At 38.8% G+C, this 27,851-nt stretch overlaps 1 protein-coding gene across 16 annotated transcripts in view; it reads left to right on the top strand.

The window, feature by feature from the left end:
- The window catches only part of TENM4 (teneurin transmembrane protein 4), a 1,656,871-nt gene that overhangs the window by 1,116,537 nt on the left and 512,483 nt on the right, over nt 1–27,851 (top strand). For 14 of the 16 annotated variants that reach the window (XM_065029145.1, XM_065029736.1, XM_065029665.1 and 11 more), the window contains one exon: nt 539–677. The exons of the other annotated variants lie outside the window; for them this stretch is intronic. The gene's annotated coding sequence lies outside the window, so the exon portion shown is untranslated. The remainder of the gene's footprint in view (nt 1–538; nt 678–27,851) is intronic. 16 annotated transcript variants of the gene reach the window in all.

The following is a 27,851-nucleotide window of genomic DNA, read 5'->3' as shown; positions in this document are numbered from 1 at the left end:
TAATAACTCAGTATGTTGTATTAACAGCATTATGCATGAAATCTAGCAAAAAAAAATAAAATACCAGTTGTTGTTAGAAGGTTTGTTCCATGGAAAGCATACTTTCTCTTTCTTCAGATTTAACTATGTGTGCGTACTAACTCAGGTCCAATTTCACCCCACTCAGCTTGAAGTAGTTCTCGTTTGCTCCTTATCCAGCCTTTGAGACCACAACTAAGTTGTGAAGCCACCCTGTATACATTGGGCAGGAGCAACCCTGGAACATGTCGTATCTCTGTTTTGGTTGCCATATCCGTAGATATCTAGGAAATTATCAATTTCTCTGTATCAATACAGACATAAAGACAGATACCAGTTGATATCTGATGAGGTGGTAGCCTGGGGAGAACACGTTTCTCTTAAGTGCCCACAGATAGTGGGAATCTGAGTCTTTGAGCTTAGGATCCTACATGGACAATCCTGATAGCTGCCATGCAAACAACTTTTACAAATCCTTCCAGTCTTTTCTGACACCCAACACCTGGCTCCTTTTCTGTAGTGAGAATGGCTGGACCATTGCAGTGGCGAACTGATTTTTGTGGATGGTGAACACAAAAAGGGAATTGAGAAGAGACCACCTGAGTCATTCTGACACATGACTTGAGTGCTTTCTATTCTTAGATGAGGATCTGAAATATGTAAGTACACAATCATTGTTTTTTTAGATTTATTTGTAAAAATGAGAGAAAAAATAAAATTCCTAACCTATAATGGGCATGGGATTCATACATTTGTCATTTTCTTTCAATGTGTGTTTATACTTAAGTGGAGTTGATAAATCAAGCTATTTCTCATGATATTTTAAAGCATCATTATTTGTCTCTTGATTCAATCCTTGTTTTTCCTAAAAGAAATGAAAAGAGGAAAAAAAACCCACTAAATTATGTTTGCAATGTCATTTCAAATTTATTGTCTAATAAATAGTGATCACTTGGAAAATCCATTTATTTTCTGTATTGTTAACAGGAGATTTAACCAAACTGATTGAATCAAGACGAGAAATGATCCCGGGTTCCTAAAGCTTGAATAAATGACTTTGTCAATGTCAATGTGCTGTTCTGGAAGTTCATTTGAAGCATAAAAACTAACCTAAATATAATTTCATGGCAGCTCGTATACTACTTAGCATAATTTTTTCTTGACTACAGAGCTTCTGTTCTATGTTTCACCAGCATTTTCAACTCTCCAAATACTCTCTGATGTTTTTTACTCTTCCAGAATCCCAATACAAGCAAAGATAATACCTTTATTTTTTTCCCAACAAATACAAACTCCTGTTGACTTCCAAACTGACAACTTTATCTTGACTTCCACTAATGTTTTTGCTGAATGAGTGTAACCATGATTTTATAAAATCATGTGGAACTACTACTTCTGACTCATGTAATGATGCTGCATAAGATGCCTTTTTGAACTGCATTTTCCTCCATAGAACATTATGTGTGCCTACCAAATAATAAATAGAACTTGTCAGCCACAGAATATTGTACCTCAGCTTTTCGAATGAGTGCACATCCCCAAGTATTTCAAAAAGGACAAAATAAAATCGGTATAAATTTGAAATGTTTTTGAAGTACTACATATACCAAGGCTTTAACTAGACATATAAACCGATTTAGAAACACAATTGAGCTTATTTCTACAACTTCCTGTCAAGAATTCCATATTTCAAAGTACAGAAACAAACCAACAAGAGCTGTAATGACCTGACTTGTACAGACAAAGCTAAGACTCATGACATTTCTGGGTTTGAAATCCAGCACAGCAGAATGTGTTTATTCAGATAGGATTCAAAGTATAGCTTATGGTTCAAAGACGTACCATTTTCCAGTTGGTTTTAAACTATAAGCAAATGCTTGTATTCTTCCTTTAGTCCAGGGTATAATTATGTATCTCAAATTATAGTGTTTACAGAGTAATGAGACTAGCCTGAATTCTTGCAAGTTTTGGGAAATTCTTGAAAATACAAATTGTAACAGTGATGTGCTGATTGTTCTTGATATGTCTTTATTAAAATAAACGTGTTTAAAGGAATCTTTAGATTTCTGACTGTAGCTGACTGATTTGGTAGAGATTGGTATAGCAGTAATGTCATTATACCAAGCATATTTTCTTTTTCTTTTGAGGATTCCCAGGGATATTTAAATCACAGAAAATATAGCCTGGGCATCTCCACTGTGTTATAGGGAGAAAACAAGGTTTACCAGGACAAATTAAAAGTGCAGTGAGGCAATCGTGAAGCATTTTAGTATCCTTTCAGAAAATAAAATAAAAGCCTCTGAGTGGCAAAGTGAAGCAGTTGGAGTTTTCTTAGACATGAAGATATGCAAGAGACATTGGTGATACCATGAAATATCTGCATATTTCCAAATAGGGGCTTTTGTATCATAATTTGTTCAGCAGCTATTAAAATATCTCATTCCTGAAAGAAAAAAAAAAACCTTTATAAGTATCAGGACTTTCCTAAAAAGAGAGACAAAACTCAATTGCCACAAATTGTGCTTTTTCCTTTCAAGAAACCTATCAACCTAACATAGACTTTTTGACAGCTATGGAAACTAGCCAAGATCGTATTAAAAATTGGTATTGCGCTGGGGGTAACCATTCCCTGCCAGATGTATTGTGTATACCCTGCTGTGTGCATGGATATTTATGGATATGTCTATACAACATATCCAGTTAAAGAAAAAAAAAATATATTTATGGGAATGAGGGCTATTATAATATCTGGTAGTCCATGGCTAAAACATACAATGTTAATACATTGTCCTAGCAAATGAAAGTGAAGGATGTGCATTAATGGTTATTCCCATAGTGATTCAGTAGTTCAAAGTCAGTAATCAGTACTACATATCTCCTGGAAAAGAGTGAATGGGGGATCCATTCATCCTGGTTCCCCGTGGTTACTATCTGATAGTAAATTACATCCACTGCTACCTGTATGGGGAACTCTGACAACTCGGGGGGCATTATCTGAACCATGTGTCTCCCCACATGCCATCAGGATGGGAATTTACATTTGAAATAGGAATTGGTTTATAACCTTGGAGAAATGCACAAGAGTAATAAATGGAAGGTATCAGTATGTCTAGCCAGTTTTGAGAAATGTTGCCACAGAAGGATCTCCTCTAAGGTACTCAGATATCAGTGTGATTAGCCTGGCAGACAGACCTCTGTATTGGGGAAGCAAGGTCAGTGCTCGTGGGACAACAGGAGACATAGAGATTCAATAATAATGTCTTATTATTCTATCAAATGATGTCTGCAGAAGACTTTAAAATCACCACGTGAAGGACAAAAGATGCTGTATATACATGTAAGGTAAGGGGGTAAAGGCTGACATTTCTACAGTGCATTTAATTAACTGAATTCCGTACAAGCCTGGCCTTTGGAAGAAAAATAATCTTCGGTTACACACTGGGCACATTGAGCTTCCATAATAAACACAGAAGGAACCCCTGTAGGGCATCTACTGAATCAAGGCTATTGTTTTGCTGGTGCCATGTCCTCAAAGACCCCAAGGTTGAAAGACCTTCTATAAAAGTGAAATCTGTTTTGCTTACTACAAGTAGGGGGTTGACGGAGACAAGAAACAGCAGCAGTAATAGATCATTTTTATTAACGGTACTTCTCAAGCTGTTGGAGCTCTTGATATAGCTGAATTTCAGTGAGGAGACAGAATATGTCTAGGTAGGAATATTTTCCCCAAGCTGTTACAAGCAGTGTTCATAGGAAGTGTTGTGATTCCTTTTGATAAAGAGCAGTCAGATAAGCACTAGGTAGCACATTTTTATTAGTTCCTACTAAGCAGTTGACAGTTTCTTCTACTGCTGTTCGTTGCCATCCCCTACCTAGAGACATGGTGCTTCAAGTTTTGAGACTGCCAGATTAACGAACTACAAAATAATGTCACTTATTACTGCACATCAGGGTTTACCACTGTTGTTATGGAAGAGGGACATAGCCTATGATCAGAAATTATTATCAGACCATACCTTTAGTTCACACATTGTATCCCATATGTTTTGTTCTCTTTACAATCACATTTCAGTTCTGAATCCTGCTCTGCAACAGAAAATGAAGGGAAGTGGTGTGACTTACTGTGGAGGCCACAGGGCTGAGATGTGATAAAGCAATCTTACATCTACTCTAGATTTACAAGAGTTTGATACATTATATCAGTCTATCTTGCCCATGCACATGATGAAATTAATGAGATTGATATTCACAAAGGAAACTGAGATAAATAAAATAAAAATACCCTTTAGTAGTTACATGTTTTTATTATTATTTTTTCCTTAATCATGGAATTATAGAATAGTTTGTTCATCTAATCACAGCTCATCCAGTCCAACCCCTACCATGAGTATGGACATCTTCACCAGCTCAGGTTGCTCAGAGCCCTGTCCAGCCTGGCCTAGAACGTCTCCAGGGATGGGGCATCTACCACCCCTGGGCAACCTGGACCAGTGTTTCACCATTCTCATTGTAAAACATTTCTTCCTCATGGCCATCCTGAATTGACCCTCATTTATTTTAAAACCATCACCTCTTGTCCTATTGCAACAGGCCTTTCTAAAAAGCCTGTCCCCATCTTTCTCATAGGAATCTCTTAAGTACAGAAATGCCACTATAAGGTCTCCCTGGAGCCTTCTCTTCTCCAGGCTGAACAACCTCAACTCTCTCAACCTGTCCTCATAGGAGAGGTGTTCCATCGATCTCATTATATTTGTGGGATACACTCTTTCCAAAAAATGAGTCCAGGATGGGAATAGGTGATGTAATAAGACCCTTGCAGCCTCCACTATATGAATTGATTTCCAGCACCTGGTCCTTTAGTTGAAAATATTAAAGTATACTACCTGTTTCATTAGACATTGATCATTTTTATAGCGCACAGTTGACATTGCTGCATGATAATGTATCAGAAGGGTTTGAGAAAGGCATATAATGCCACAAAGCCAGCAAATAAAGCTGATTCTGTTTTGAGAGGTGGGACAAGAAAAAACATTTTTGCTGTTGTGCACAATAATTCTCTTCCTCAGATATAAACCAGTTGGGATAACTACATTAATTGTAGTGAGGCATAGAGCTCTTCCAGAAAACAAAAATATATTCAGAAATTGAATATTTAAAATTGAATTAGCAAGACTACCACTGTGGTAGCTTCAGGTTAGAAGTCACTATCATTGCCAGTATAAATTGAGAGTACAAATTGTATAATAGGTGCAAGGTGGTTAAAAAATAAAAATTGCCAAACAATTTTTTTAAGAGTTTTTCAGTATGAATGTGATCAGATGTCCAGAGAAGCTGGATAATCTCCATCCTTGGTGACTTTCAGATAGTGGGACAAATTCTTGAGCCACCTAATCTAACTGGATCTGCTTTTGAGATGGAGGATTGACAACAGATCTCCAGAGTTTGTACTCAAACCTAAATTATTTTGTGATTCTAGGAAAGGAAGCCATCAAAGAAGAAAGTTCAAAGAATAATCTGGGAAGTCCATCTTTGTCATAATCCAAAGGCATACATCCAGCTAGAGATGTCTTAGTGGGACAAGGAGTTTTTCTGTTTATATACTTCTCCAAGAAAAGTACAAGTCCACCTTTTCTTACAGCTCTTGGAAATGCTGTGAGGGGAGGTGACTGAATGTGCTGATACCACATTTAGCTCCAGCTAGATGTTAGCTTAAGCTTTCTTCCCAATGTCATCACTTTTATAGCAGGGATTTAGCACTGTGTATTCTGCACTATATATCCCCATGCAAAGAAGTGGGGTGAGATTCCTGGCTGGAGACTTGTCCATCTTTGTAAGTTCCCTACCTATGCAATGCCATCGCAGTTGCTGTATATTAACAGTAAAGTGAACTGTTGTCAGCCACTTCAGAATATCCCTCCTAAGGAGGAGGTTAATCCTTCTGGGTCCTCGACTAAGGTTTGTCATAACAGCAATATGAACAACAGCAGGATTCCTGTATTGTGTTTTTCCCTCAGGTTTTACTGAGTTGAATCTAGGCAGACAGACTGCTCCTCTCTTGGTCACTGCTCTGAAGGCAACTGCACATTGTGTTGTCCTTTCTGTGCCATTTTTGGTTCCTTCAACCACTATGGCTGTGTGAGATGCTCCTTGAAAAGTTTTCTTCTGCCTCTCCAAATCGATGCTTGATGCATGAGTCCCAGGTCACCATGTTTTAATGAAACATCTACAAACTTGGTGTGAATCATAGAATCATAGAATGGTTTGAGTTGGAAGGGACCTTCAAAGGTCTTCTAGACCAACCTCATGCACTAAGCAGGGTCATCTTCAACTAGATCAGGTTGCTCAGAGCCCCATCCAGCCTGGCCTTGAATGAAGGGTGTTTGTGGCAAAGAACTGCTGTGGAGCTTGCAAAATAGATTTTTTAAGCAGCTTTCTGAAGCTTCTTCCGCACCTGTGTGGCCCAGATATCACAATCCTCAGTGTATCAGCAGATAAAGCAATTATGTATTTTAAGCTGGTCTTCAAAAATGCACCCAGCCCTGTACAAATACCTTTAATCTTTCCATATAATAAGGATGCAAGACCTTTCCACCTGCCTCTTATCTTCCCATTGCAGATAGGGCAAGAGGGAAAGAGGCCTCCTGCCACGAGAAGGTGAACTCTGAATTTGGTACGAGATCCACAGGACAGAAACAGTTAATTCCTCTGAATACATTCTTTTTGATACAGATAGCTTTTGGAAACAGAATGTAATGAATTCCAGCATCCTTTTCATAAAATATTTGAAGGAAGTCTTGTTTGCTAGCACTTGTCAATCAATCCTTTGCTATTGTTAGGGGTTTTTTTTTCCTCCTCGCTTTTTTTTAATTGGCATCTGTCTGGAAGGACACAAACAAATCCCAGGCTGGTATCTTAACTAGGATATTCTGGAAATGTTCTGTTTCAGGCCTTGAACTTCTCTGCTGATAAATAAATTGAGAAGTCTGTATTAATAGGTGCAAAGGACAAAAGCACGAGAAAAGCTTTGAAAAGCTTCAAAAATCATATGCAAAAAAATCCTTGAGTATGTTGAGAGCATGCTTTTTGAAATCATATGTACCCTATTGCTATTAATTTGTCAAAATATATGCAAGATTCTACAAACTCTAAAATCATCAGACAATTAACTTGCCTTTTCTCTAAAATAAGTCAAACTTAAAATAACCAGATATTTAACCTTTGGTTATTTTATATTTCCTTTCTGTTAGTTATGGTATTACTAGCAGTTTTGAAAATATTAGTGGAACTGGTTTATTTATGTGCTTATTACTTTTCAGAAATCAGGCTTAGAATATGTATAAAAGTCTGTAGCAATACTTCCTACAGACTTTGTTATTCATTTCCATTTCACCACATTGTGAAATACTAAACTATATCACATTTGCTGTTTTTCCTTTAAACAGGTGCGTGGCATTTATGGTTTCATTATCTGGTACTTCTTATACTTCATCATATTCAACCTCACACTACTACATACTGGGCTTTAGCTGCTATTTAAAACCATTGATACACAGCTTAAATAGTTCATAAAGATTCAGCTTATGTACATCAAGCAGGCTGTTGTAACAATAAGTGAAAGTATGTATATGTCCAAGGGATTGCTGAGCATCTTTTCTAGCAGAATAATTATTACACACAAGAAAACAATTTTCTTACCAGCCTATGCAACAGTATCTTTTATAATGACATTTTCTATCAATAATCATGTAAGATAGAAAGATACATTTTAAATTCAAACACTGCAGCCTGCCAGATTAATAAACCATATTTATGAAATAATAATAACCTCCCTGGATGTGTTTTTTAACTCAGGAGATTGAACACTGATATTGAACAGGTGTCTTTCTTCAGGATCTGCACAGTGATATATGGCACGATGTTTGCTGTGATATTGATGTACAGGGAGCCAGAGTGAAAGATGGGGTCAGCACTCACAAAACCTGCGTGTTTCTGCTGCGATGTGAAGTACCAAAGCATGGACAGAAAATTTGCTGAGAGGTTCTCAGATCCTCCTTTTCTCTTTGTTCGCGAGTGGAGACGCGAGTGAAACTGAAGTCTCTAGAATGTCTTTAAAAGCCCACACAAATATACACAAGTGCATAAAATCAAAATCACAAAAAACTTAAGATTTCACCAGGTTTAAGTACGAGCAGGGACAGATAACTAGGCATCATCAGTTTCTGGTTTGCTCAAGGACATCAAGAAGGTACAACTTTCTTCAGGAAAGAAAAATAAACAATCAAACACACAAACAAAAACATGTCTTTAGACAAAGTTTTTGACAAAATATTTTTTAAAAAATGTTTCAAAGTGAAAACTATAACATCTTTTTTTTTTTTCTAGCAGTCACATGTTCAACTTTTTAATACCAAGATGGAATTGTGTCTAACATGTTCACAGTGACCCTAGCAATCTTTGCTGATCTTTAGACTTTGTTGTAAAGTAAGTGGACTATTCCTTCATGGTTTGAGCAGAAAACTTCTAGTTGTGACCATGGTTAGTGTATCTTGACTGAAGGCTTCTCTAGACTTCAAAGGTGTGTTGCTTTCCTGATAAAGCTGTAGGGGAAAAGATGCATCTCTTCCTAGTAGGAATAATGGGCTACCAGTGTAAATATGCCTTACCCCACTGCTGCTATTCTTCCTCTGTTCCAAAGGGAACAGGTGTAGAGAGTTGTGATACTTTTAAATTGGTTTAATTGAAAACTAGGTTCTGTATAATTATAGCCATACAGGTAACTAACTGCCCTCAAAAATGGCCAAGGTATGTCGGTAAACAAACGTGGTCTTGGATCGTAAAAGCCTGAAACAATGGTTCTGCGTGATGCAGGAAAGCAATGATGGGAATACACAGCCCTGTCATCTCACCAGGGAGCTTCAGCTCCGCATCCATTTTATAATAATTTAAAACCACAGCTGTCTAATTGTTTTAGCAAAATTAAAGTGCTAGGTCTTTCAGAATTCAGGATGAATATTTGGGCTGAAGTGGAACACCACTGTCTCTTGAGGTCTCCTAGCAGACCCCCAAGAGGCTGAGATGCTTTTAGCAAGACAACAGATCTTTCATCATGGAAATACATAGAGCCACATGCCTTTTCTGCTATTCTAAGGGAAAGCACTACATAAGTATGCCTAAAGAACAAAGTGATCTTGAAATGTGATTGGTTGCAAATTATCACAAATCTGAATCTGAATTAGTATTAAATTGCGTCAAACTGCTGCCTGGCAAGGCTTATCAGCAAGTTTGTTTTTATCTCATCAAGCTTCATCTGGTAATACTGCTGACAGGCAGGGAACAAAGTGAAAGGCAGCAGATCCCCAGCACTGCTGGCCACCAGAAAATGAAGAAGGGAAACTTGAGAGAGATGAATTCTAAAATAAAAGATAAAATAATACATTTGAGCATGAGGAACAGCACGGAAAAGGGTAAGAGAGAGGGCAGTGAAAAAAAAAAAAAAAAACCAGAAGGAAACAGCAAGGAGAGCAAGACCAGTGCTGAAATGAGGGAGATCAGAAGGAGATGGTAGGTACTGTGAGACCCCGTTTCTGCTGTCAAAGTAAAAGAGCAGCTGAGTTTCTTCACATATTTTGCAACTGCTTTTTAATTAAAAAAACAAATTATTCCAAAATAAAGTGATGGAACACCTACTTTCACCTTCTGTATAACAGGATCTTGTTGGTTAAACCTGTGTTAAGCCTGGCTGTTCACGCTGTTGAGCTTTTCTCCCAGCCTCTGTCTCTCCCAGCCCTTCCTTTGGGAAGGTGTGGAACCGGTACAGCAGCACTGAAGGTAGAAACTGATCCCTGAGGAAACATGATTAAGTGATAGGACAAGAGGAAATGGCCTCGAGTTGTGCCAGGGAAGGCTCAGAAAGCATATTAGGAAAAAATTACTTACAGAAAGCTGTCAGGCATTGGAACAGGCTGCCCAGGGAGTGGTGGAGTCACCATCCCTGGAGGGGTTTAAAAGGCACATAGATGAGGTTCTTAGGGACATGGATTAGTGCTAGATTTAGGTTATGGTTGGACTCAATGATCTTGAGGGTCTCTTTCAACCTAAATGACTCTGTATTTCTATGTTGTGGGAGAGCTGCTCAAGTTGAGGGCATCTCAAATGAGAGCAACTTTGTTGATCTTTTCTAACTTTCTGTTTTACTTGTGCACTAAAATGAGCAAGAGGCCAGCGTGAGAAGACAGTATTGATAACTCAGATGCTGCTCTGTCATGGAGCAGAAGTAAATGTACTCTACTTGGTCTCATTATTCCAATCACACCTTCCTTTCACACTGACAAATCAATTCTCAAAGGTGAACTGACCTTGACAATAATGAAAATTGAGGTGGTTTGGGTTGTTGTCTGACTTAAAGAACTGTTTGATGATTTAGTAATCTTGAACTCAAGATCTGAGTCTTAATTTCATAGATTGGTCTCATTTATCATGCCAGTAGAAAAGTTTATGCACAACCAGCTTTGACCTAAAGGTTCAGTAGACCATTATGAATAACTTCATATCAAGTCTGTCTAAGATTCCTTGAAGAGTTTTTTACTTTATTTTTACTTTGTTTTTATGGAACATCTATCCTAGAGCCTGATCATTAAAGAATTTCATATCCTTGCATTCACTTGGTTAAGCCACAACACGTGTCTTTGCAAGAGTGCTCTACTTTTTCTGCATCTGCAAAACCCTTGGTGACAAAACAAGCATCAAGAATTTCGCTGGATGGATTGCAGAGAATGAATTTAGCTTTAAAAAGGGAAGTAAAATTAAACTTACAGCTCTGGGAAGCATGCCAATCTTTAGTATTAATAATAATTCCATTGTTTTTAATTCAGTATAATTACATAAGTTGATTTTTCTTTATTGCTGTCAGTTAACAAATATTTAATTGATTTGGTAATTCACTAATGTTCTTGATGACAAAATATTTAAAAGAAGATGCTGTGTAGAGAACAGCTTTAAGGGATTTCAAAGACCTTGTTTTCTTTTTTTTTTTCACATTGTAGTTACTGAATGCCAACCAGCTCTTACAATCTACAAAAACTGCTTGTTTTTAGAAAAGCTATGTCTTGAAAAATAACTAGAGGTTAATTATTGTCTCTATTTCAACTATAGTAACTCATATGCAATATATTAAATTAAAAAGCCGATACAAAATAACCCCGCAACTCCAAGTGACCCAGACAATTAGATCAGCAACCTAATAGTTTCATAATTTCAAAGATTTTTGAGGTCAGAGAAACCATTAACTCTTCCACCTTGACCTCCCATTTAATGGGGGTGATGGAATTTCATTCATTCCCAGTTGGAGCCTGGCAACTTCTGTGCGGACAACTCTTATCTTCCAGAGACGCTGAGCACATTCAGAGATAAATCCCACCCTGCCTATCACAAGTGTGCTTAAGTGGTTAAGTGCATTCACTGTTAAGCATCTGTACCTTTTTTTCCTGGTGTGCATTTGTTTAGCTTTACCTTTCGATCCTCGGTTTGTGCCTTTCAATACTAAACAAAGCATGCTCCAGTGTCTGTCTCCTCCTCTTGGATTTATTTGTGCACCTAAATAAAATTTTCTCTTCACTGTCTTTGCCATGGCTTTTACTTTTCTTTGCTTTTCATTTACCTGGGACAGAGGAAGTTAATTGATCAGTTCTTCTATTGATTTCAGTCTGCTTCTCATTTTCTAGTACAACAATGTCTGGTAAATTGTGAGGACTTAATTCTTTTTAGAATTTTTCTTTTTTCTAACATGAGAAAATAATTTCAGTTTTTCCCAGCACCCCTGTTTGCTTTACTACCATCTGTTATTTAATTTTGAAGTCCTGGACAGTATCTCTATAAAGTTAAAATGAGACTCTTCTTTCATGACACAGACACAAACAAAAGCTTGTCATTTAAAAAAATATATATATTTATGGGTCACCTGCCTTGCTCCTATAACTGCTGATAACAAGCAGATGGTAAGGAGCTTACTTTAGCCAACTTTTACGTTCAGCCCAAGTGTTTCCCATTATTGTCTAGCTACTGACCCTATGTGAAAAGAATTCTTTTCTGGTATTTCTGTGTTAGAACCACAAGAGCCATGATTTAATAGAAGTGCTTATAGCACATTATACGTTACAGGCGTCTTTTCAAAGATTTCAAAGCTGCATCTTGACAGTTTCATTTTTTTTAAGAGATGCCTTTAATAACCATTTCTTGCTGACTTAAGAAATGAAGGAAGAAAGTGTAACTTCAAAGTGTTGGCAAAATAATATGAATTATCTAAATGTACTTGTAAAGTTGTTTCCAGTTACAGCAGTAGTAACTCAAGACTGATAGCTGATTTCCCCTTTCCCAACTGTTTCCAATTTAAAACTATATCTTTTGGAATTGTTCCATGTGATCTTGCTACTCCAGAATAAACCAGTTCATTCAACTGTATTTTTTAAAAGTATTAGAAGCAAAACAAGAAACAACAACAACAAAAAAACCCACTAATCCACTGATTAGTATAGTAAGTAGGTGTGATACTTCTATTTCTTTTAGCTAAAGAGCTGAAAGATATAATTAACACAAGTGGAATTAAAGAGATCATAAAAATTTGAATCAGAATATGAAGACCTATGTGTCTTTCAACACAGGGCTGAAAATCTACCAGTAACATTTATATGTAAGCTATTAGAGGCAGAGATTTTTTTTCTCCCTCTATGAAATCAGGCAAAATAAGAGAAAGTAATGAAAGATATTAATAATTAAATGATTAATCATACATTATTAATAGCATTGTAAGTGGCATTAATTAAGATCCTTACATACCTTTTCCCATCCTCTCTATGTTGCTGTCCAGACTAATCATGTAACCTTACTCTACCATTGACCTTTGACCAGATGCTTAATTATTATTAATTATTATTCCTACTGCTGGCACTGAGCCCACTAAACTTTCCCCTTCAGTGCTGCTTTCAGGGTTGCAAAATTTTGAACTATTGTAGAGCAGCCTATGGATCCTGGCAAATTTTTTTTCTTTTATTCCCCTTTTTCTCCCCTGGGTATTAATTTTTTTCCCCTCATACATTTTCTTGCTTTTGATCTGTCCTTCTTCTTATCTTACAACAGCAGTGGTAGATTTATGACAGTGGAAAGGAAAGATTTCTAGCAATGAGGACGCTAAAGACCAGGCACAGATTATCTGCAGTGGTTGTGGAGTTTCCATCATGATGAGAGCAAGTTAAACAAACATCTGTCAGGCGTGACCTCCCTGTAGTTAAGCCTACCTCGGGGCAAGGGGATGGACCAGATGACCTCTGGAGATCTTTTATGGTCCTATGTTTCTCTGAGGGGAATAAAGAAGGCTGTGATCATTCCCATGCACGGTTGTGACCTGGTCTGTCCCATGCACGTGCTCACGTGCCTTGTGCTGCTGTAGAAGCCCAGGGAGCATCCTGACCCTCTCTAAAATACATCACATATCTGACTCCTACCCCTGGGTCCTGGAAGTATATTTGTCTTGACAAAAAGAGGAGCAATGATTTTGTAATAAGTAATCTTCTGAGAGCACTTTTCAACATCTCTTTTTTTCCTCTTGGTCACCTGCAGTAGAATTTATAAAGAAAAATGGTTTGCTGGTGTTCAAACTGGTAGGATACAAATACAAACACACCAATCTCCTCACAGTCTTGTAAATACTCTAAAAGATGTGTTCCTTCTAACAGTTAAAGATGTGTGCAATCCTGTGCACAGAAGAAGATGATATGCTATGGTAAGGCTCATTTGTTAGTGCATTTGGGCTAGCAAATATTTCGTTTGTTCAAACCAGCCCCCTTCCTTTCTCCAGCAACACCTGGTACTGTTGCATGACATGAGAATTTGTCTGTTCCTCATTTTTACATACTCTGTGAGAAGTCTGCTGAGTAACTAAAATAAAATCACCCCACATTCTCTATTGCCAAATTATTTTTCTGTTATTCTCCCCTTTTCTTGCTTCCATCCTCTGCCCTACAAAAATTTTAACAAATAGACCAAAGAAAAGGTAAAACTCAGCTCCCCATCCCTGGGGTCTCACAACAGAGGCAGGTGTTGCATTATGCAAGGAGAATGTGTTCCTGAGTAATATTATCCTGGGAATTATCTTAGGGAGATTGACCTGTGAATGATAACCAAGGCTCAGGATTAGCCTAGCAGTAATTATCTGCTAGACGTTTTCACTAGCCATATCCTTTCAGGTCAAGAGGCAAACATGAGGACTCATACCCATGCTTCACGGCAAATTATCATTCAATTACAGTGACTTTTGTACCCCACCAAATATAAAACTAATTTCCATTTCTTTATATTTTTTGGTATGAAAAATTCCAGGGAATTTAAAATTCAGGATACATAAGCAGCCCCGACTCTACACAGATCTGGGACTGTAATTAAATACTTCAGAAGTTTTCCATCCAAGCAGTTTTGGAGGGATCTTTGATTCACAGATACAGGCGTGCCTTCATGGAAACTGGAGTTACACTCTTAAGCAAGCCAGTTTGTGTGAAAGAAATCACCCCAGTACAAGCACCTTCTTGTACAGAGATGTATTAGGAGCATAAGACAGTCATGTTGCAGCAACTTGTGAGTTGTATTAGCTTGGTTTTATCCTAAAATGTACTTCTGGGCTGGGGTTCATCCCAGCTGGAGACAACCACAGAATCACAGAACGGTTGGGATTGGAAGGGACCTCTGCTAAAGCAGGGTCACCAGAGCAGATCACACAGGAATGTGTCCAGGTGGGTTTGAATGTCTCCAGAGAAGAAGACTCCACAACATCTCTGGGCAGCCTGTTCCAGGCTCTGGCACCTCAAAGGAAAGAAGTTTCTCTTCACATTCAGATTTAACCTCCTTTGTTTCAGTCTGTCCCTATTGCCCCTCATCCTGTCACTGGGCACCACTGAAAGGAGTTTGGTCCCATCCTTTTGACACCCACCCTTGAGACATTTATAAACATTGATCAGATCCAGCCTCAGCTTCTCTTCTCCAAGCTGAACAGACCCAGCTCTCTCAGTCTCTCCGCATAAGAAAGATGCTCTAGGCCCCTAATCATCTTCAGAGACCACTACTGGACTCCCTCCAGCAATTCCTTATCCTTCTTACACTGGGGAGCCCAGAACTGGACACAGAACTCCAGATGCGGCCTCACCAGGGCAGAGTAGAGGGGCAGGACAACCTGCCTCAACCTGCTGGTCACACTCATCTTAATGCACCCCAGGTACCATAGGCCTTCTTGGCCACCAGGGCACATTCTTGACTCATGTTCAAACTATTGTCAAACAGAATTCCAAAGTCCTCAGTGGTGCTGCTTTTCCAGAGGGTCAGCTCCTAAACAATAGTAGTAGTTTATTTCCATCAACAATAAAAGGAGTTTAGGGTGGCTAGCTCACAGGAAGATGTCCTCAACATACAAAGTTTAACGAGAGATGAATTCTACCCTATGCATTTAGTTCATAGTAAGTGTCTCCTTGCAAATACCTGGCCTGCTCTCAGTTTTTGCCAAAACTTGCTAGGTTAAACCCTGATTGTGAGTCAACTCTTGGAGTCAGAGCCCAGATATGGTGAGGTATCATAACTCAGTAAGTTGGAAATGTGTATAAAAAGCTCAGGAAAAAGGGGTTAGATGGTGGATTACGAACAAGAACCTCACGGTAGCTCTGTGAGAGAAAACATTTTACCATTAAGATACACAGGCAATAGAGCATTGTACCTGGTTAACAGCTTTCAGGTAATATAACTTCCTTTATTCCATTGAGGTCATCAGCATGAAAACATATTGAAATGAACACTTAGATGGGCATAATCCACTGCAAATCATAATTTGCAGGTATCTTTCTTAATCTGAGTTATTCCAGGAGTGCCTTGGACCATGGAGAGGAAATTCATTTGAAAATGCACTCAACTTGTTGTTAGTTATTGATATTCTGTGTTTGATTTTGATTTTGCATGTGGCTTAGCCTGCATGGGGAAAAATCAATAAAATCTGTTTCAGTTTTGTTTATAGTCTGTTTCTCCCTCTGGCTGCCCAAATAGTGGTGGTTAGATTTCAGGGTCTACTCTGGGACACGAATGTCTAAAAACAGGAGGTTTCAATTTGATTTTTCTTTTTTTTATCCTGGATTTTATAGAAGTTTTGTTTCGAGATAGTATGAAAGAGGTTACTTAATGAAATGAAAGTTTTGTTTGGAAAAGAAGATGACAAAGTATACAGAAAACCAGCCTGGATTAGGTGCATCTGATCAAATGTAAATATTCACAGCTGAGATAGTTACCACAGACTGTTTTTTTAGTTAGTGGAGGGAAACAGGCCCATCTAGGGTACAATATTTTCATTTTAAAAACACACCTAAAATAAAAACGCATCCTATGTGTTCACTCTGAGGATTAAAAAAGGAGCCTGGGGTGACTAATTCGGGTAGACAATGGAGATGACTGAATTTATATGAGTTTTCTTCCTCTGTATGGGATGTGTCTCTATCAGTAATGCTGAGATTTCTCCACCGTGCAGAAACTACACTTCCTTGGGTGAGAAATCAGGACTGCATATTAGTCTTCTAACTACTTGGCTGCAAAGTGATGATCCCATTCTTTCAGGTAGCTTGGCTGCCTCAAATTCTTGCCTGCAAAGGTGAAAAACTTCAGTGAGAAGGAAAAAGAGCATACCCTTCTACACAACCTTTAAACTGGTTCTGAGATCACTTGAGAAAAAAGAGGTGAGGTCCTGTGTTAGCAGAAACCCTTTCTCACCTCTGCTTGCAGAAGCAAGTTTCGAACCTCCATCTTCCCTTTCTTTTGTGAAAGTTCAGGTCAAAATGTTACTGCATAAAAGTGCAGGGAACAGGGAAATATGCCACTATGCATGTCTTGGAAGAATAGAGAGAGAGTTACCAAAAAGGTTGTAGATACTCAGGCTGAGGAAGGCTGGCCAGCCTATGAACCTCAAGTTGTGATGAACCAAATAATTTCAGTTCTTAAGCCATGAATGTGGGCAGAGCCTAAGTGACGTACTCTTTTCATTGACATCCTTCCACTCTCTTTCTGGAGATGACTGTGAGTCTGTAAATCCTGAGAACTCAAAAGGTAACAAAGAAAAAATAAAAAGACAGTTTTAGTGGACTTTTAGACATGACACAGAAGTATTTGCTGCAGTGGAAAATCTGTAGGAGGTTGCAGAATAACAAAGGTTGAACACGACTGTTGCAGAGAAAGTGTAAGGAGATGCCTCTTACCGTAAATTTATCCTTTCTCTGCCAAAAGATAGACAGGGTGAATTTGTACTGAGTGTGTGTGAGTCTTAATTCCTTGCTGCTGCTGGTGGTATGTCCCGATCTTATGGTTAAATAGCCATAAAAACAGAATTGGGTATAATACTTTGGAGTAGTTTGCTGTGTAGTGTGCAGTGACATCCACATATTTTAACAGCTCTCTGCCTGAGAGAAGAAAAAATGAAAATTAGGAAAACATTGACATGAAATATTTCAGTGGCTTGCTAGAAACTGTTGGTTTAAGCCTGTTGGCCTAAAGAAATAATAATGTAAAAGAAAGAAGGCAAACTCCAACCTCCACAAATGAAAACATGGTATTTCAGTCCAAGTAAAATGTTTCAGTTGATCCCACTCTTTTTTTTTTGTTAGTAAGAAGAAAAACAGTAAGAAAACTTATTTAGGTCAGCCCGAGATATAGCCACTCCTTTTTGATTTTTTTTGGGTTCAGCTTGTGAATCAAAAGGTGAAATGAAGGCAGAGTCTCGCAAAACTCCTTTAGTAGCATAAACTAATGGCCATAACATGCGCAACTGAGGTAAGATCAAATAATAATGGCAGTGGTTTGTATTTATTTTAATTTTGAAGTAAAATATGTTACTACTTAATTTTAAATTTGAGCCCAAGTGTATCCTCATGCATAAACTTAAACTGGTTGAAGCGGCTGCTTGAGTGAGATTCTCTGTGGGAATGTTGCCCAAATGAAGACAGAAATGACAAAAAGCCAGCAGAACAGAAGTCAATAAGGTGTCCACTGTAGAATAAAGTTTGATTAATAAATTTGACCAAGTGGTGTAAGACTATATATTATTACCCATAAATATAGAGAATTCTTGCTGCAGAAGAGTTGAAGTAGTAATAATAATAAGTCCCACCAGGAATTTTGTATTCTATTATAGCATAAATATTTTCTCTTGATAATAATAGTAATTAAAATGCAGCCATCAGATACATATCCTGGCTAGATTTTTGTGAAGTTAGATGATTTAATCAAATTTCCCTTGGAATGATGTATAATTGAGCTTTTGAATCAACATTTACCATTGTGATTTAAAAAATAATTTAAAAAATGTTCTGGCTTTCAGTGGTAAGGAGAGTAAAACTGCTTATAATATTTAGCCTTCAGGTAACTTGATTGTTTCTTTGGGTTTTTGTGTCTTAATTACTAAATAAAATAAATTCTATTTCAATAAAGAAAAAAGTAAATGGAAGGTTAAACTTTACAAAGTAGTATGTGAAAGCTAAGGCAGGAGAAAGAAAGCGTGATAGCTGGGAGGTTTAAAAAAGCCTCATTGTAAGCTTCACTGGTTAAAAAAATTGAATTTTTGTAATTCTTTGGCTATGTTATCAGACAAGGCTTATAGTAATCCTCCCAGAGGTAGATGATCTATAGGCATTTAATGTATTCATAGAAGTTGTGCAGAGTATTGGCAGAATTCAGAGCCTGGAGTTGGGAGTTCCCAAGTGAGCATTGCTGGTCCAGAGCTCCTGTTGACTTACAAATCCAGCCTACAGAAATATGTGCAAAGCAGCCTCTGTGCTAGGTAACTGCGCCATGTGTATCAACACATGTCAAAAAACAGGCTTTTCATTAGTTCCCACCTCAAGCTATGTTGGACACACATGGAAATATGTGTCCAAAAGTTGGACATGACTCACAAGGAAACAGGTGAACAACCCTGACGCTATCGCTGCCGAGCATGGCAGGAAATTTATTCTGCATCACATTAAATTCCTTTTGCCCTTTGCAGCAGAGAGAATGTAACTCTTCCACCCACCATGCCATTTCAGCCAATCTTACGGCAATGTAAGAAAACGTTACCTATGTAAGAAAACGTTGCCTAAGTTTTGCAGCCAACGAGATGGCATCTGTTTCTGTTTCTCTGCTCTGAAGTTTTTTGCCTTTTGGTTTTTGCTGTACATAGAAGGTATGAGACACTGTGCCCAGAGGGCAGGACCCTGTTCTGAGAGTCAGGAGATGGAAGAACTGCTTTTCTTGTTCTTAATACAGATCTTTCCAGTCCTGCGATCTGTTTGACACCCACCAGTCCCTGATTACACAAAGGCTCTGAGAACTTAAATATTTGATCTTAACTTGATTTCTAAATTACTATTTAATTGCTTTATTTGCAAGCCAAGAAGCTGAAAACCTCTCCCATGTTCTCAATGAACAACTAATTCGAGAAGCTGCTAGGTTTTCCAGACAGAAGTTTATTGAGATAAGTACACTGAGATCCATAACTCCTATACAAGTAAACGTTTCTTCTTCCACTGATACCAAGAGTGGTGAAGCTGATTCAAACCAGCTGGACCTGGTCTTACAGTTTATTTAACAGTAAACTATCTAAAAATATTGATTTGCACTGTCTGTGCTTCTGCTCTCTGCCTCTGACCCGTGGCCTCCTCTTATGTAAACACACATTCTTTGGTTGGTGAGAGACATAATGATGGTCTGATTCCACAAGCTGAAATCAGGTTTGTTTAAAAAGCCTCTCCAAGGACACTTCACCCACTGATGGTCCTTATAAATCTGATGCTAATAACAACATTGTGACCTGCCTGGCAATGTGGTAGTGCTGACCGAAAAAACATAGGCTCAAACCACATGGAGATCATTTTAACACATTACCATTTGGATGCCAAGAGGTTTTTAAGTTGAGAATGCAATAGAAAAACTTCCATGCTCTGGACCTGCAGTGGAAGGGGCTGACTCAATATGAAGGACTAGCACTCAGCTTGACCATTTTATGTCCTCTGAAGTGATGGTGTACCAGCCTTAAAAGGATGATGGATAAATTTTGGGGGCCTGTTCCTCTTAATCTAAAAAAACTTCAGGACCTGAGTGCCCTGGTGGAGTGACTGGCCCTTTGATGCCTCAGACCCAGTCCTGCCAAGAGACCCAGACTGGGACAGAATAACCGAGTACCATATGGGGAAGAGCACTAATGCATGTCCTAGCTTACAGATATATAGGAAGGTTTTGGAAATATTTATTTGTTTGCTTCACAGATTAATCTAGGTCTTGGTGAGATAGTGTACAATGAACTGAGGTTGGAGTTGGGGGCACCCAATGCTGCTGGCAGAGAGAAGGGAGGATGGAGATCGTTAGTCACAGGAGGGTGATTTCTGTGCTCAGATGAGCCTTTTCCAGCTATCTCCATCAAAAATCTTCCATTCCCTTTGTTTGTAGAAAAAAAAAAAAAAATAGTACTGATTTTCTTTTAGCCTTCAGTCTGGTATCTCTGCAGAGATACCTGTAAATCATCCCAGTCCATCTTGTTTGCATTCCAGGTCAGGCTGTGCACACATTTCAGTGCTTGCAGAAATAATCAGTCCCTCCAGATTTTATTAATGAAGAACTGTACATCAGCCTCCTGAGGGAGCTGGTTAACATAACCTGCATGTACTTTTCTACCTGTGAGCCTGAATCTGCAGCAGCTTGTCAGAGGCACTGCAGAGTTTCTTGATCAAAAGCACAATGTGATGCATTTGGGCACAAAAAGCCTAACATGTTGGGTAGGAGTTACTGTGTAAACCCAGGCACTTAAAAGAGATGCATCTTAGATGAGTTACCTTCTGGAGGTGTCTATTCCCACTGGTTGCAAAGCAAAGCTAAGCAATACTAGCTTATACTCAGGTGTCTAATGTGAGATGGTCAGCAAACTATTAAAAAAAATTCATATATGCTGTATTCATAACTTTGTTAAAAGACATGGCTTCAGGTTTTAATGCCTGAAACCATTGCTTCTTTCTAAAAAGATCAGCTGAATTAAATTATAAGGAAAAGTAACATGCAAAATTCCTGAAAGTGAAGGAAGTTTAAGGGAAATGGCCACTAAACTAAATTCTTGAATATTAGGAAAACAGTAAAATTCTGCAGCTCTGGATGAAAATACGGGTGGCTTCATATGTTAATTTTAAGCCAACCAGTGAAAAGCAGAATTAACATCCTTGTAGCCTGCTACAGAGGCACTGAGATCCTTGTCACTTATTAAAGTTTTATTTTGTTCCCCCACGAACAAGGCAATTAATTATTTAGAATACCAATCAATCAGGGGTTAGATGTACTAATCAAACACATTCCAGCTGCTAAGTATTGCTCACTTAAGACATCGATCAGCTGTAGGATGCTCTGTAGACCATTTAGATGAGTATTTTCTGACAATGTGCTTTAAACCCCCTTGAGGTCAAATCTTTGACACCGTCTGCTGGACCATGTGGAAGGTTGAATGCCAGACTGTCTGACAGACTGTAATTATTTTCTGTCCTGATGCCCTTTCTGTAGTCATTAGGGGATCAAATTTCTGAGAAAGCCAGAAAAGTTCCTTGTACTGCAAGCAGCTAATGGCCTGAAAATGAGTCTCTTTTGTTATGTTGATGATTTGCCACTGGATGTTGTTTGAAGCCCAGGATCGATGATTTAGGGCTAGTTCCACTGGTATAATTTATTCTTGGTCTTGCCATTTCCCTCATGCCGAAAAATATATATGGCCGGTATTGAATTGCATTGGGTTTGCTGGTGGTACCTTCAGTTGCTCTGGTAAGGATAGATGTCAGTGGGGAGCCCCAGAGGAGTGCTGATCCAGGACTCTCCAGCTAGATGCTGAATGAGCATGAAAGTCTAGATTTTCTGCCTTTCAGGACAATGCCCTGACTGTTCAGAGAAAGAACTAAGAGAAATTAAGACGACATTTCCCAATAAATAATTGAAGAATGAAACACATTGTTTGCAGTCCTAACATGACTGCAAATTTAAGCTATTGCCTAGCAAGTCACTATACGAATTTGCCTTACGCTGACCCCTGTGGTAATTGGAATTTCAATTATTCATTTTCAATTACAAGCATGGCATGATGATCACAAATGTCATTAAGTATTAAATTACATCTAATGATAGATGGATGGAAGGATAGATAGATGCCTCTCCAGATCTTTTCTTTATTTAATGCCAGTAAATCAAGCCCATGTTTTTTATGGAAGAACTTTTTAAAACACTAAAAAGATGGTAAAGTGGCATTTATTTGCACCAGATAAAACCTCTTTAATGCACATTACCTGAGTGCAGTGCAAGTTTTCATCATCTGTGTCATTAAGACGAGTGGTACCCAGTGTGTGTGTACACAAAGATGAGTACTTCAGCTTGCAAGAGTGGGAACAAGAAAGAAGGCCATTTACTTCCTGACTTATTAGAGATGATATCCCAGTGCTCATAATTGGGATCTTTATTTAACAGCCTTCTCAAGGTCTTTCCATCATGCGTTTGCATGTAGACCGAACTCAATCACACGCTGTTTTTTAGCACCCTGGAAGTCTGGGTGAGGAAATTATCAGGGGAAGGTGATGCCATAAATATGCTTGACCTGTGCTAGATGACCTGTGTTCACCTGTGTTAGTCCTTGTGGGCAGTTTTTACAGCCATGAGCAAAAAAAGAGGTTGAGAACAGGGTGTTTAGGCCAGATTTTGCCCTGAACTACCTCTAGAGCCACTGGAGGTAGGAGGTGGGAGACAGAAAACCACAGGAGTGCTCTTCCTTTGAAGCACATGCAAAAGGGCACTTACCTCATGCCTTAGGTACATTTTGCTGTTCTCCAGCCAGAAAAATCTGCAAAAAGACTTCGGGCAGATGAGAGAACCCAGAACTCATTCTGGCTGTCTGGGAAATGTGGACATGAAGCGTTGGATTTTGGGGTCACTGAGGTCAGTGAGCTTTGGGGGTGCTGGGGAGAGGCTTGCAGCTCAAATCCAAGCTGACTAAGCTCCCACAGGAGGCAATGGATATTGACAGTGATCAGAAAGATACAGTGTGAGACTACGATCACTTATGTTAGAACTACAGAAATTCCTGGTTTACATTCTTGGCATTCTTTTTAAATAGAGCAGGAACCTCACTTTAGGAAAATTCTGTTTCTACCCTATCGCAATGAACGGCTGAACAATTAGACAACCAGTCTAAATCAAAAGTCTTGAACTACTGAGTTTAAAATATGCATGGATGTCAAATTTCTGATGTTGTATTTCTTGTGCCTTATTTTCCCCATTTCTAAAAACAATAATACAATTTACTCACTATGCTGTTGTTATGCTTAATTCTCCCATAACTGTTTGTAAACTTATTGGTGTGCCTGACATGGTTCTATTTTATGCAAAACAGAAATGAGAGTCACAATGTTAAAATAGCTTTCTCATGGCTGAATATTGGCAGAGGTATCGTCATAGTAAAGAGAGAAACCAGATCTTTTTCTTAAGTATCCCTTTTCTACCAGCCCTTAGTTTCTCATTGTCTGATGGGAATTAGGCTATTCTTACCAAATCTAGATATCCATCATTCACATATACCACTTTTACTGTTTACCCATTAACTTTCTACAGTGGTAACTTTCTCTTTTTTTTTTTTTTTTTTTCACAAACACCAGTCCTTCTGTTGTTCAGATATTTATTTTTTACTTTATTTTTTTTTTCCATTTCCAGTGGCATCTTAATATTTTCCTTCTTCCCTCTTACCCCTTTCTTCTTCTGTACATGACTGGGAAGCATTCTTTTGCCACTTATAACCACTTATAACATATAACCCCACTCAGTTATCAGTTCTTCTGCCTGTCTTTCTCAGGTTTCATTTATATATTTACCCACTGTCTCCTTTTTCATCCCTCCCTTACCCACAACTTGTTTCCTGCTGTTCTGAAACCTTCCTTGCAATGCCTGTAGCAGCATTTGGGGAATCATCCATCACTGTGGTCACAACGTTGCTCCTGCAAGGCACAGCTTTCGCAGCATCGCCCACAGCACCATGAAGCTGATTAGAGTTGCAGGGCCTCAGTCAGGTTTGTGTTGCTACCAGCACTTCTCGGGAATTGTTACTGTGCAGATTTCACAGATGCAATCTCACCTGAGCTGATGAATAATTTTGTCAGGATTTTTTTGCTTTTCCTTTTTTTCTTTCCCCATTGCTCATGTCAGTGGCAAAAATGCTGGAACTGGCACCCCCTTCTTATGCAAAAAAACCCCTTCTTCCCATCTTATAGAATCACAGAATAGTTTGGGTTGAAGGGACCTTCAAAGATCATCCAGTGCCACCCCTGCCATGAGCAGGGACATCTTCACCGGCTCAGGTTGCTCACAGCCCCATCCAGCCTGGCCTGGGATGTCTCCAATGATGGGTCATCCACCACCTCTCTGGCCAACCTGGGACAGGCTCTCATCACCGTCAGGGGCAACAATTCCTTCCTCATGTCCAGCCTGAGTCTCTCCACCTGCAGTTTAAAACCATCACCCCTTGTCCTATCACTACAGGCCCTACTAAAAAGTCTGTCCCCATCTTTCTTATGAGCCACCTTTAAGTATGGAAAAGACACAATAAGGTCTCATTGGAGTTTCTCTTCTCCAGGCTGAACATCCCAACTTTCTCAGCCTGTCCTCCCAGCAGAGCTGTTCCAGCCTCACATCATTTCTGTGGCTCCTCTGGCCCCTCTCCAGCAGGTCCATATGTGTCCTGTGCCAAGGACCCAGAGCTGGACCAGCACTGCAGGGGGGTCTCACCAGAGTGGAGCAGAGAGGCACCACATATCTATATTCATGCTCTGATGTATCATTTCTGCAGCCTTGCTGCCACTGGTTTCATAATTTTAGTTGCAACCAAGGTTAAACTTCAAAGCTCTTAAACAACCTGACTATGAGAAAGGTGATTGAAGGGGTTCTTTGAGTTTTCCTGATGTATTACCTGATTGCTGAGTGACTGCACACCTGCACCTCAGTAAAAAAAGTTCATTCTGGTTGCACAGAATGAAAACTTCTATGCATAATAGATTAATGGCAGTCAAAAAGGCAGGCAAAATATTACATGTTATGTTTGCTATCTATAAAAATAATACTTACAAATTTTTGGAATAATGGTATAATTTTGCGTGTGTTCAGTATTAACTTCAGACAGATGCAGCAGAAATAGCAGAGAAATGATGAAATTTGCTATAGTTAAGGAGAGACTTTCTACATAGGAGAAAGAAGATTGAAACTGTAATTCAGAGAGAGAAAAGGTGTATGATTAGCTACTCTTGTACAGAAAAAGTTTTGTATTGAGAAAATGAATCAGGTTTTTCCATTTAACCTGGCAGGAACCATATTAACAAAACAAAACAAATGAATTATCCAGTGAAATTGTGTGACAGTAAATTTAAACCTGATTATTTTTTTTTTAATCATACAGTGTAACAATTAACCTCTGTATCTTAGAGGGGAAAAAAAATTAAGTACAGTTAAAAACAGAGAAAGAAGCAGTGAAAAAATCAGAGACTTATATGGAGAGCATATAACCTACCCTAAAATAGACAGAACTGTGTGGTTCTACTAGAGAAGGGCAGGTCCTAATGAGGCTTGGATGGAGACAGAAGAGAGTTAAGACAGCAAGTGAAACCCAATAACCACGTTTAGTTCCTGTTTGGCATATTAAGAATCAAACGTTACCAGACCCACAAGATCCCCCACTGTCCCAAGCCTAGTCATCCTGTCCCGTCTTTCCTCCCTCGGGTTGGAAAGCAATGGAAAATTGCTTTCAGAAAATTCCTTCAGAAAATTGAGAGGAAACTCAAAAATAAGAGCCAGGGACACATCTGATGTGATACAGAGTTTAAGGAGTTCACTGTCTGCTGTTTATCAAAGTACAGATTGACATGGACTTGGCTTTGGTATGCAGACACCAATGCCTGAATAAAGTTTTAGACAGGGAGGTCTTTTTGGTCTTACAAACTATGGCACAAAAAAAGGTTCATTGGCTGGAAGAAGAAGTTAAACAAATTCAACCTTGAAGGAATGTGCAATTTTCTAGCAGTGAGCGTAATTAAGCATTGCAACACCTTACCAGGAGAGGTGGCAGACTCATCATCGTTCTAGTTCTTTAAAACAAGACTAGCTATCTTTCAGAAAGGCTTAATCCACGTCCTGGGAATAGCTGTTTTGTCTGTGTGTTGGGAAGGGTTGGTGAGAGATCCCTCTGGCCTTAAAGTCTGTGCATCTCCAAATCCTTTTGCAGATGATGAGCACCGAGGGTGAAATACATCCTGCTGTAGAATGATATGGCTGCATTTGTGTACTACTTAAAATCCTCCCTGTCCTCAAACTAGGAGTGATGTTGTACTCATGGGATGTACACACTCTGCTTGGTACTTACCACAGGAGACATCGTTCAAATCTCACGTCTCCCTGTCCCTGGAGGCTGCCTGAAAGGCAAGTCCCAAATGACTATAGGTTACACCTTAGTTATTAGAATTAGTAGAAGGTTGATTTAATAAGCTGAGCAATAAAAAAAGAAGAAATTCAAACAGTATTTTATATGGTTTTTGGTTATTCCTGCACATGAAGCTGTGACCACCAAGGGAGAAGTCGTAGTCTGAGACAGTTTGGTTATCAAACTTACCCACCTGCTGCATAGGTCCTTCCACCCATCTTCTGGGTGGGCCATGTCTTATGTGGCCTTCATTCTCAAAGGCTGGGGTTCATCTCGCTTAAACTTAGATGTCTCCATCTAATCTGGGTACCTTAGGCTGTATTTATACTTGATGCTAAGGCCAAGGCACTATTAAAGGAGTGATTGGTCACAGCTATTGTGGACGTTGCCTTTAAGATGTGAGGAATCATGCCTTAGCAGTGCCTCTGTTTCTCCAAGAATTAAAGAGGGAAGCTAAGGCAGAAGCTTGGTGGTCTTAATTTGGTCATGTGAACCTATTGATAATATCTCAACACCTCTTGAAATGTAACCTTTACCTTATGTTTGGTTAGCTAGTTATTATAGATTAACGATAATAATCAGCTATGACCCACATTATTTATTCATTCTCCTGCCGCACTGCCTGCAACTGGATTCCTGCCTGGAAAATGAAGCATCTGAATACCTAAGATTCTCTGCAAATACTTTAGTTTGGTTTTTGAGAAGGGTTTCAGTGAGATACAGCTGGGCCAAAACTAGGTCTTCCTCTTGGCTATCTCAGTGTTTTGCATCGTGTGGCACATCCAGTTATGTCCTGAACTTTAAAGGGAATATGTCATTCATTGTTACCAATTAGATGCCTTTACAATATGACCTGGAAACTGTTTTTCCGACAACTTGGTGTTATTAATAACATGCACTACAGCTGGGGCGTGCCAGTAGTTCAGGAGTCACAGAGAAGCATGACAGTTTAATTTGGTACCTTGATGAGATTTCTGCCTGCAAAGTTGCACAGAATATAAAAGACTCTGCCAGTACGACATTGGTGGGAGCACTTTAAGGGATTTCCAGACTGTCCTTACTTATTTGAAAGTATTCACACTCAACAATTTAAAAAAGCGTGTATTGTAGATTAGAAAACTGTAAGGGACATAATAATTATTATTTAAATTTTTTGTTTGTCACACAGACATTTGTTGACTAGTCAAAATAGTTTCATCAAGGCAAGTAAGAACCATTATTTCCTGTGGTTAAATGCCATGTATCCCAGCACTGATGGAGTCCTCTTAGTGAAGCTGTAGACTTCTAAGCATGTCTTCAGCTTATCAAGTCTAGT

Source organism: Columba livia, chromosome 1, assembly GCF_036013475.1.
Source record: "Columba livia isolate bColLiv1 breed racing homer chromosome 1, bColLiv1.pat.W.v2, whole genome shotgun sequence".
Classification (NCBI taxonomy): Eukaryota; Metazoa; Chordata; class Aves; order Columbiformes; family Columbidae; genus Columba; species Columba livia.
The sequence above is the reverse complement of the archived record's forward strand: the minus strand, read 5'-3'. Positions and strand labels throughout refer to the sequence as shown.